Source organism: Cnephaeus nilssonii (genome assembly GCF_951640355.1).
Source record: "Cnephaeus nilssonii genome assembly, chromosome: 5".
In the NCBI taxonomy this organism is placed as follows: Eukaryota; Metazoa; Chordata; class Mammalia; order Chiroptera; family Vespertilionidae; genus Cnephaeus; species Cnephaeus nilssonii.
In genome coordinates, this window is record NC_137076.1 from 34061247 (window position 1) to 34073365 (window position 12119).

Below are 12119 nucleotides of genomic sequence, written 5' to 3' on the forward strand. Positions count from 1 at the left end.
GGCAGTCACTTACTCATAATTAGAGTAATTAAAAGGTTAGAGGCACTCTAAAAAACTGAATTTTGTAAAAGAAACTTGGGACAATGAGCTCTTGCAGATACAGGACATGGAAGGTGGGGAGCAAGCCTTGTCCAAGCAGTTCTTGGCTAAGAGCTATCTACTTAACTCTGGATTTCTGCATACTCACGAAATTACTTTCTCATCATAGTTTAGTTTTCCAAATAAACTCCTCTACTATTTCCAGAGAAATGTGTGGATGGTCTTTCTCCGTAGCTCGTGGGAGTGGGGTCTCCCTATCCCGACTGAATGTTGGGGGTAGGCCATGTCCTTATGATATCTTCAGAAAAAGAATTTTCTGAGACTTGCATGGGAGGATGAGTGACTTTTATTTGAATGGAGTTACACCCCTCCGTTTGCAAAGTCCCATTTCCTTTAATGTAATCCCGGAAGATGTGCAGCTGGGGATTCAGCAGAGTTAGAAGCAAAGCCAGTGTCCAGAGTTTCCATTCCATGTAGAGCTAGATCCAGTTTAGTATTAAGCCAGTTGCAGTCCATTAGTCCATTGTGTGTGGGAGTGTGAGAGCCCGGCAAGAGAGCAAACTCCTTTGTTTAGGAGTTTAAGTATCTCAAATCTTCCTGCACTTGCAGTCGCCATGCCTAACTCTGGCCTCACACCTGTCCCAGGTGTGACTAATAGACAAGTACCTTCCCCATTTCATTCAGACTTTACTGGGCATGTGTCTAAACTGCCCCTGTCCATTCCCTTCCCCCATCAATCTTCAGGGAATGGGCTTGGGGAGTGTTAAACTGCAGCTTCGTGGCAAAGCTGCACAAATGGCATGCCTATAAAATTTGGCCTTCCCTTTGTTCTTTTTTAGTTATTAACAAACTAGATTAATTACAACGATATCACTACTAGAAAGCAAATATTCTCAATTCCAGCCATTACATTGTTCTCTGATAGTCTCCTTAAACCAGTTTTCTCCTAGGATGTGATAACCTTTTGGAAAGATTGGTGGTTCAGGCTAAACATTTTTGGGGTGCCTACTTTAGGAGGCTTTTTTACTTTAACTTATTTAGTCCTCATAGTGACCCCTTGAGGTGGATATTGTCCACAATTTGTAGAGATGGAAAACCAGGGCTTAGCAAGATCAATACATTTGTATAAGATCAAACTGCTAATAAGTGGTAGAACCTGGTTTTTCAAACTCAAAGCAGTCTTGCCTCAAGTCTCTTATTTGTATCATTCCTTCCTACTCCCAGCTTTGCATTTTAGAAAGATTATTTGGTTAACTATGGGTAACATGAATAAGAACGGAGGTAGGGAGGGATGGAGTTGGAAACCATGGCTTATATTAATACAGCAGCAGAAAGGTCTTAAGTAAGATAGAGAAGTTCACACATAAAAGAACCTGCAAGGAGTGCAGTTGGCACCACTTGGTTTAGTATATACTTGTGTTTTGTTTTAGTTTACCATATACTAGTAAAGAGTGCATTTTTCCAGTTATAAATTTCAGCTTAAAGTGACAACTTGTTAATTCTATGTCGAAGTTATCTAACAATATTTGGGGATGTGGCGTAAAGTATACTAGTAAACTCAGAATCTTAAGACTGAATCACTCTCTGCCTTTGATAGGGATTATCTTTTAACTTGAATGAGCTTGACACGTATTTTTAAATCTTTACTTTTATTTATATATTAACTCATATAAAAGAAGTACCAAAGAGCCTGAGATACAGATATTTTTTTTTTCCTTTTTCTCTTTTTCTTCATGCTGGTTAGACAATATTAAAAAAAATAAAACTGATTTGAGTCTGGAAATTATTCCAAAGATTGAAGAAGTCTTGCCACCTATAATCAGATAGAAATCTATAGTACGGAAGATGCTTTTGATAGCTAGTTATATTTGGTATCTTACAATAAGTAACTTAAAATATTAATACTCTGTGTTTGTATGATGCATTATATTTTGTAATTGGCATGATAGTTTGAGAACTCATGAGCTTGTCAGGAGATACCTGACAAAAATAATTTAGAATAAGGGATCTGAAATATATGGAGACTTTAGCAGATAAAATTGAGGTACACTATTATGATTCTGGAGTGCAGTACATGATCTTGCTGGGAATGGGAGATAGAGAGGAACAAAAAAGTAGAGAAAATGTGATGGTTATCTGCAGCCTCAGGTTTTAAAGACAGGAGTGTGAGAAAGCTGTGTGTTTCCTAAATCAGGTTGGGAGAGCTCAGAAGAGCCTTTTCTCGTGACTTGATACTTTTGTAGGTTTCCTCAGGCAACACAAAATGTGAGCCCTAAAATGACTGGAGTAGACTGGGGAATGTGGAAAATAAGAGAAACTTTTGTTGTCCTTGGGATGCTTACAGTATTATGAGTATTGGGGTAAAGCAAAAGTTGGCTCCCTGGAATTTGTATTCCACTCTTAGTTGTAGAATATTATTTGATTGGCTACCTCCTTATTTTGAATTATATATTAGCATATCCTCCTGAGATAGGGGAGGTAAAATATTTCTCCACTTCTCTTTCAATGGAGAGCATGTGAATTCCCTCATCCTCTGCCTTCTAATCCTCGTTTCAGCACTCACTTCCTAGTAAATTGACAAGGCGATGCTTCAAAGCTAGTCTTAAGAGTAGTTGATAATGCTCTCTGAAGTACAATTTAATGGATGCTGGGAATGTCTGAAAATAACATCTCTACTAATCTGCTGATATCATAAATTCTACCATTAGCAGTTCATGCTGTTTCCTATTCAATTGGGTCATTGCTAGTAAGGCCCTTGATTTAATCCCGATCTAAGATAATTTTAGTATTTTTAATTTTTTTTAATCCTCATCCGAGGATAGTTTTTCCATTGATTTTCAGATAGAGTGGAAATGAGGAAGAAACTGAAAAGGGCGTGCGCACACACACACACACACACACACACACACACACACATCGGTTGTCTCCCTCATGCGCCCCCGACCGGGGCTGGGATTAGAACCTGTAACCCAGGTACCCCCCCTTGATCAGAATCAAACCTATGATCCTTTGGTGCATAGGCTGTCGTTCTAACCACTGAGCAATGCCAGCCAAGGCAATATTTAGTATTTTTTAGTAGAAAATTTTCAACTGTAGGTTCCTCTCTGATTTGGTCCTTTCCAGTAGCCCTCACTTCTCTGATTTCCTCTTCTAATATATTACCTTTTGCTCATGCAACTCTAGCCACATTGTTCTTGGTGCTTTTCTTTCAACATGATAGATAATTTCTGCTTCAAGGTCTTGATCTTGAATATTCTTTCCCCTATGTCTACATGGCTTGCTTCCTAACTTCCTTCAAGTCTTTACTCTGTTTTAACTCTCTCACTGAGGCTTTCTCTGAGCATCTTATTTAAAATTGTAACCCTACCACCCACAATCCCTAAATTATTTCTCAGCTTTATTTTTTTCTATTGTACCTATTATGATCACTGAATGTAAGCTTTATGTGAACAGTGATTTTGTTTTGTCATTGTTATATTTGCCAGTGCTTAGCATGTAATAAGTGCTCAGTAAATATTGGTTGAAAGCATAAATGAATAAATACAAGATTGTGCAGGATTGAGGCATAAAAAGAAGTGCCTAGAGATAGTGGAAACCTAAAAATTATCTCATTGTATAGTTTTTCTTAAAAAGACAAGCATTTAATAGACCCTAAGTTTTTGAATGATTGACTGGAATTTTTGCTTTTATTCATAGGTAAATTAGTATAAGCACTACCCTGGGAGGCAGGGTTTCTGGCTCCTATTATCAATATTTTTTTTCATCTGTAAAGCTGAGGTGATTGGAAAACATTGTTAACATCAATTCAAGCTTAATATAAGATTTTATGATTCACTTTAGTCTAACTTAATGAAATCTCTTACTCTAACTCTACAATTATTTTATTTATTATGCATTGGGAAACTGCTGGGATAGGGAAAATGCAAAATGAGTAGGAAGATATTGGCTGTTCCAGAAATGCAGAAGCACAAGTTTTGCTCTGGAAATTGCTTATCGGTGTATTATATACTTTGCCTGCAAAAAAAGAGTACAGCTTCAAAAGTTACACGAATGAGCAATAGATCGGGGCATCTGGATTGATTCTGTGAGTAAATTTTTACATCAAAACATTTTAGGTATATAACAATAGGAATAGTTTTTGTATGTGTTTGTTTTAGTCCAAGAGATAGTTCCTTTTTTGAATGATAGTCACATAGACTTTTAAAATTATTTATAATGATGGTAGAAGACTGCCATTCAGATTTTAAGTTTTCCTATTGTATTGAACTCTGGAAAACTGTCATAGGTTAAGGAATATGGAGTTGTTGAACTCATAAATTCTCAGTCTAGTAATTTTAGCTACTTGGGGGGGGCATCAAAAGTCTTAGAGTTTGGCTCCAAGGGCTCTGTGATGTAGATTGTAAACCAATGACAGGATGTCTCATTGGTCGTGGGAATACTCAGATTATTATTTACCCAACTATCAAGAGCAAATTCCTTTTTTTGTATCCTTCCCACTTGCACAGCATTTAGCTTATAGCTGATTCTTAATAAGTGCTTATCATTTGTTTTAGGAAAATGTTCCAATTGAATTATTTTAAAATTTAGTAACATAAAATCTTTTGGTGTTAATTTTTAGCATCAGAACCCTGAAGATTATTTTAGTTGAATGAGACTTGAAAATAGGCATTTTATTTTCTTTCTTCACTAATCAAAGATTTATTTACTACTCACAATGTTGCTAGCACATTGATAGGAGCTGGAACTACAATTGACAAGAAATAATCCCTGCTCTTAAAATCTCACATTCTAGGAGACAAAGACAGATTTGTGTACGAATTATCATAATATAGTATAGCAAGTATATGAGTAGAGGTATTTACTATGTAAGAAGACTAGTTTGGAAATATTTATGAGGGGCTTTGACCAATGACTCTTAAATAAATTTCCTTGAAGAAGACATACCTTAAGTGCTTCTCCTATCCTGGACCTAATTTGCCTTCAATTATGAATAACTAATTAAATCTATTTAGGTTGGGATGTTGATATGGGAAAAAATAGGTGTTATTGTGGGTGATGTTATGCCCAAAATTATCTTTATGCCTAAACATTGTATTTACACAAGAGATACAGCATTACATTATTAGAGTTCTTTCTTGTCCTCTAGACCAGTAGTTTCCAAGTGGAATTACCTCGGGAGCTATTTAAAAATATGTTTGGACCTCCACCTCCAGTTATTTGGATTCAGTAGGTCCAGATTTGGCTAGGGTTGCTGTGCTTTCAAAAGACATCCATGTGTCCATGCCTCTGGTTCTGTTTTGTTAGTCAGTTTATTTTGTTCATTAGATTCCACATATAGGTGAGATCATATGATACTTGTCTTTCTCTGACTGGCTTATTTCACCTAGCATAATAATCTCCAAGTTCATCCATGCTGATGCAAAGGGTAACTTCCTTCTTTTTTACAGCCGGGCAGTATTTTATTTGTGTAAATGTACCACTGATGAACTACTGATGAACACTTGGGCTGTTTCCAGATCTTGGCTATTGTAAGTAACAACTGCTCTGAACTTAGGGGTGCATATATTCTTTCTGATTGGTGTTTTGGGATTCTTAGGATATATTCCCAGACAGACAGCTCTCAGAGGTGAGGAGGTTGGAGGAGACTGGATAAATGAAGGTTAAGAGATTAGCCAAAGAACATATACATGGCCCATGGACACACACAATAGTGTGGTGAAGACCAAGGGAGTGGGGGCGGGGGCTGGGTAGAGATGGGCAAAAGGGGAGAATATAGAGGACATCTGTGACAGTGTTAACAACAACAAAAATACACCCATGTGATTCTGATACACAGCACAGTTGGAGAACAACTGTTCTAGGCTGGCCTAGAGAGAAAGTGTTGCTTGCTATAACATATTTGCAGGTAAAAATTTGAATGGAGTAGGGTCATGTGTAATTTAACAGTAACAACCCCATGGGAATAGAACATCCTGAGACTTTAATAGTAGGGAATGCTAAATACTGTACTATAAACAGCAGCTGGTCCATAGATGTGTTTTGAACTTAAATGAATTAAAAAATGTGAAATCAAGCCACAGAGTATACAAATACAACTCTTTCAGAAATAATGACGCCACAAGGGAAGTGGCATCTAAACTGACTAAGGTACAAAGGTGCTAATAATGGCTGAAGGCCGCCTGAAGAGGCAGAGATGCTAGCTCAGCCTCTGACCTAAGAGTTATTCTTTCCTAACATTTCACAACATAGTTCAGTAAAGTTTATCAGTAACCTGCTATTAATAGGGATATGTGTATTTTTATTTTCAGGTTATATAATTATCTTAGAATGGAAAAAAGTAAGGAACAAATTAAAGGCAACATAAAAAACCACTATATAGCTGAAAGTAGTCAAAACCTAGAATTCCTATATTAGACTATCATAGTAAATTCTGGAGAGCATGTGGCAGTCAGTCATGTAGCTCTTCTGATTGTGTTTATTGATAAAGCTTTAAGGTCATCTAACAGTGAAGTATAGTCATCTAGAGCAGCCCAGCAGCCAATCTTTTGGACCTCACGGACCACCCTTTGGCGACCGCTGACCTAGAGACTCCTTTCCAGAATCCATAAAGAAACTATGGTGGGATTGTGTGTGTGTGTGTGTGTGTGTGTGTTTTCCCAAAAAAAAGCTGAGTTTAGGGAAGGGGAGCCTGGGAAAGGAAAGCCTGGTTCAGTTACATCATAAATGTTTCGCTACTGCTTCTTGAATTAATATGCCAAAGACTTACCTGAAAATTTAATACACATAAAAATGACTTGGTGGTGGAAGAAAGGAATGATTTTAGGTCCAGAACAGGAGAACTAATAGTTCCCTGTGTCCTGCTCTGGTTAGGCACTCTGGAGGAGTCTTGTGTTGAATTTGGTGAGTCACTTTTTAAGAGAAGAAAGGATAATGGCAAATAAAACCATGTCAAACTAGAATCAAGACCGGGAGTGTTTTGCATGGAGACTCTTTGCAAAGATTATGCAGATATTAAAAGGCTGCCTTGTGGAAGAGAAAGAAGAAATTTAGTCTTTATTGATTTAACCAGATGAATGGGTTGAAGTTACAAGAAACAGTTTTAGAATCATAAAAGGGAGATGGTTAGCAGTAAAACTTCATTAAACTTCCCTGTCAGTGGAAATGTAGAGAAAGCTATATAAGTATCCATAGATCTTTAGAAATTTAACAAGTAGTATATGTAATAACTCTTTTGGAATAGAAATTGCCATATGTGACATACGTACCTTTAATCATGAATCATAATGAATAAAATAATGCAAACATCATTAGATATTTTTTAAAAAGCATCATCAGATATTTAGGAGTAAATCTATTGCTCAGTTTGTTGCACAGTACCTGTCACAGTTAAACCTTTGCTCCAGAGAATGAAAATAAATATTATACCTAATCTTGTATTTTGAAGAAAGGTGAAGCCTAACATAAGTACTTCAACTATAGCTACAGTTCTAATAAGAAAAGGAAGTTTATTAGCTGATTGACCTTGGGCAAGTAGTATCTGGTCTTAATTACCTACCTCAAGGGATTGTGAGATTAAATGAGTTTGTATGTCTAAAGCATTTACCCAGTGAGTGTCTGGCCCAGGGAAGTATTCATTAAATAAGTTTATTTACCGTGTTAAACTTCCTAGAGGCATTATTTGAGAGAGTAATATTTTAATCTTGAGTTTTAAAATCCAAATATCAGTGGTTCTGTTTTCTTCACATGTCACCAACCATTCTTTATCTTAAACTCTCCCATGTCCTCTCAAATCAAAGCTAATTGTGTAAGGCATCATATATCTGGCATTGTTTAAGGGAAAGAAAAAAATGTTTGACATAAGTGAAAAGAACTTCTGGTTAACTCCCTAAAATGTAAACTTTTCTTTTAACCATTTCAAGTTTTAGAAACAAATGTATCACATACTTTGCTGCCTTTTTGCAACAAAATTCCTGAGCATTATTCTTTTTGATGTGTCATTGTTACGTGTATGTACAGGGTGGGGCAAAAGTAGATGTACAGTTGTTCATATAGAAAATAATTAATAATAATACAAGAATAAATTCTGTGTTTCACATATTCACAAGTATAAGCCTAGTGTTGCCCCACCCTGCATTTATAATTAGTTTTCATTTATTTTTTTCTTTTAAGGCAGCTATCATTTTTTCCTGTAATAAAGCCTTTTCCCCAACCCATTTCTAAATTTTCCTGTCTACTCTACTGTGGATTTGGAAACCAGCTATTATAACTTTCTAATAGTTGTATGTTTAGAATGACAAAATGTGTGGAATTTCCTTGGAAATATCTGGGGAGTAGGGAGGGGATTTATTCAGGCTGGATAATGGGTTCATACATGTTTATTACCTCGTTCTTTCTGCCCTTGTACATGTTTGCAAGCTTCCATAAGAAAAAGTTTCTAAAAACCACATTAAACTTGTATGTTAGATATATGCAGGTCTATGTACATTTATTTCTTATCTTTGTAAGGATTCACAGGAAGCTTAATAGTATTTATCTTTGGACAGAAGGACTCAGAGGTAAGGGGTAGGGATGTTCACTTTGTATTTGTTATGATGGAGTTTTATGAATTTTTTTGTAACGTCCATGTATTATATTTATTATATATTTGCGTGTATTTTTTTAGTCCAGAAGAAGGTTCACTTCCTCATCTATAAATTGGAAGTAGTAATAGTATCTAACTCATGGGATCGTGAGGCTTGTGTACCTCTGTATTTTAACGTATTTCTTGTTTTATTTTAAATACATATTTCAGATGGGTAATACTGGGTTCTGTGTGAAGTGCTTAAAGAGAAATGAAAGGGCTCTGTAACAGCTGTTTCAAACTTGTGAGAATTCTTTTTGGTATCCAAATCTGGGCTTAAGGGTCTTAAGGGTCTCACTAATTGGTATTTGCATTGATGGCTTGCTTACTGCCCATGCTATAGCTAACTCTTCACTCTTATGTTTTGTTTTCTTCCCAAAGCTTTACACTCCTTCTTCTTTCTTAAGTCTTTATTTCTTGAGTTAAATATTCTGCCCTTTGTTTACCATTATTGAGTGAAACAGAAACATGCTCAACTGCACAATGTAAATTCAATTGTAAATCACCACTGACATACTGGATTCACAATTAAGCATTTCCCGAAGGTGGGTGCCTCTTTGGGAGGCAATTTGATGAAATCTGTCTATCGTAATTTAAATGTATATACTCTTTGTCATAACAACTTCTTTGCTGGGAATTTATCCTGAAGTTATGCTCCCATGTGGACAAAGTTGTATGAAGAAATTGTGGCTGGTGTCTGGGTGGAATAGAAAAATAGAGTTCAGAGTGGGAGGCAGGCATCTTTTATTGTGTGTCTTTTGAAGTTCACCTTTTCTTTTACCTTATACATTTAACTACGTTTTATGTTAAAGAGAAAAACTAGGGAAAAAGAGCCTTCTTATCACCTGTGGGTAACACAGCATCTACAGGTTTTACTCCCAATGACTTTTCTGGGTTATATTTTTTTTCAGGGGTCAACAATGCTGATAGTAGGCTTCATCATTGTTCCAGCTGACTTTGTGTAGGATTTTGACAACCCTAAACTAATCATTTGATAATTGAGTCCATTTCTGATAATAAGAACTTTTATAATTTCATTACATAAATGTATGCACTTATCCATTTCAGAGATACATTTGTCCTTTTTTAAAAAACACACGCATTTTAATTGATTTTTAGAGAGCGAGGAAAGGAGCGGCGGGGAGAAAGAGAAACATCAATGTGAGAGTGAAGCATCTTTACCAGGGATCAAACCCACAATCTGGGCATGTGCCCTCACCTGGAATTCAACCAGCAACCTTTTGTGCCTGGGACGATGCCCAACCAACTGAGCCACACCAGCCAGGGTGCATTTATCTTTTTTAACCTATATTTCTTATACATACCTATCCTTCACCTCAACTTCATTTCCTTTTTCTCTACATGCTCATATACTTAGATATATGTGTATTTATGTGTGGGTATGTACATAGTTAGATATATAGGATGTTCCAAAAAATGTTTACACATTTTAACAGTTGATAGCTCAATTTTGAAAATGAAATGTATTTTAATAAACACTGCCTTTACAATTATTCAAAGTGTGCGCATATTTTTTGGGGGACACCCTATATGTTGCCAGATTGCTTTCTAAAAGGATGTCATAATTAACATTTAGATCAGTGAAATACAACAGTATCCTCTTGAGATATTATCAATCTTTTAAATTTTTACTAAAGTGATACAGTCAAATCTCAGTTCTCGAATATCTCCCATCTCGGTTCTCGACCAAGTTGTTGATGAAAAAGTGTCTCCATTCTCCACCAGACAAACCTCTCTTGCTAATACATCAGCATGACAAAAAGCATCTCTCAGGCCACTGAGAGAATGGGCCAGTATGAGTTTACAGCTAAACCTTGCCTTCCTAACATCTTAGAAAATTGTGCTGTGAACATTTTTGTGGATTTTTTGTTTGTTTTTGCTTTTGTCACTGGCTAAATGGATGATTAGCACAATTTTAAAACATAACGTGGCCATCAAGAGTGCTAATGTTGCTAGGGGTGTGAAAGAAACAATGATCACAGGCAAGTGAAGAGGTAGAAAACTGTTGTTGAATTGGATAAGCAAAAAGCAGTTAACCAGTGACAGCATTTTTGAGGCAGTGATATGAAAAAGCGAAGATGCTGCATACTGACTTCCTAAAAGATACCCATTATGAGTGCTGAACATGATTCCTTTAAGGCTAGTAGGTGGTAGTTTGATAAATTTAAGAAGTGTTTGTTTATAGATTAAACAGTACATTAGACATGTATTACGTATAAGAAAGGTTAAAGTGGAATCATTTGGGGTCTGGAATGAATTAGTTCAATTTACACTATTTCTAATGGAAAAAAAAATGATTTTGTTTTCAAACAAATTGCTTCTCGAACAGCCTTCCTGAACAAATTAAGTTTGAGAACCAAGGTTCCACTGTTTTTCATTGTTAAACTAATTGCTGTTTCACTGATTTCAAGTAAGTCTGAGTGTGGTTGTTTTTATAAACTAGACAACTTGGATCTATGCTTTTTCTCTACATGTCAGATATTTTTTTTTCTGATTTAATCGCTTCATTGGTTTGTAGTTTTTTTCTATAATAGAAAATTTTAAACTTCTTATGTCTACCTTTTAAAGTTCCTGCTTCTTATTAAGAATGTTTGGAAGGCATATCATCTTCTAAATTTTGTTGTAGAATGTGTATCGCTGTTATTTTTTATATTTGTTTTAATTCCACCTGGAGGTTATATATATACTAGAGGCCCAGTGCACGACATTCGTGCACTCGGGGCGGGGGTCCCTCAGCCCAACCTGTGCCCTTTCACAGTCCGGGAGCCCTGGGGGGATGTTGGATATCCTTAGCGCTGCCCCGGAGGCGGGAGAGGCTCCTGCCACCTCCGCTGTGCTTGCCAGCCATGAGCCCGGCTTTTGACTGAGCGGCGCTCCCCCTGTGGGAGTGCACTGACCACCAGGGGGCAGCTCCTGCGTTGAGCATCTGCCCCCTGGTGGTCAGTGCGCGTCATAGTGACCGGTTGTTGCGCTGTTTGGTCGATTTGCATATTAGCCTTTTATTATATAGAATATGTAATTTATGATACAAATCTAATTTTTTGCAAGGTAATATCTAGTTTTGTGATGATCATTTAAGAAAAATTATTTTTTCTGCTGAAATAAAATTTAACCTTTGACTTGTACATTTTCTCATATGTGCTGGAATATACAGGGTGGGGCAAAATAGGTTTACAGTTGTGAGTACACATAACAGTTTATTCTTGTATTATTATTTATTATTGTGTTTTTTCATATGAACAACTATAAACCTACTTTTGACCCACCCTGTATATTTAAGTTATTTATTCTGTTCCACTTATCTATGTGTCCATTCCTATGCATGTGTCATATTGGTTTTAATATATTTCAGTATCTGGTCAATGAAGTCCACTTTTGGTTTTCTCCTTTTCAGTTTTTTGGTGGTTCTTGGACTTTCTTCTTTATAGCTTTAAGATCT

At 36.3% G+C, this 12119-nt stretch overlaps 1 protein-coding gene across 9 annotated transcripts in view; it reads left to right on the forward strand.

Annotated features, from left to right (window-relative positions):
- The window catches only part of HMBOX1 (homeobox containing 1), a 192782-nt gene that overhangs the window by 48489 nt on the left and 132174 nt on the right, over nucleotides 1-12119 (forward strand). The window contains exon 2 of one of the 9 annotated variants that reach the window (XM_079773343.1): nucleotides 5487-5567. The exons of the other annotated variants lie outside the window; for them this stretch is intronic. The gene's annotated coding sequence lies outside the window, so the exon portion shown is untranslated. The remainder of the gene's footprint in view (nucleotides 1-5486; nucleotides 5568-12119) is intronic. 9 annotated transcript variants of the gene reach the window in all.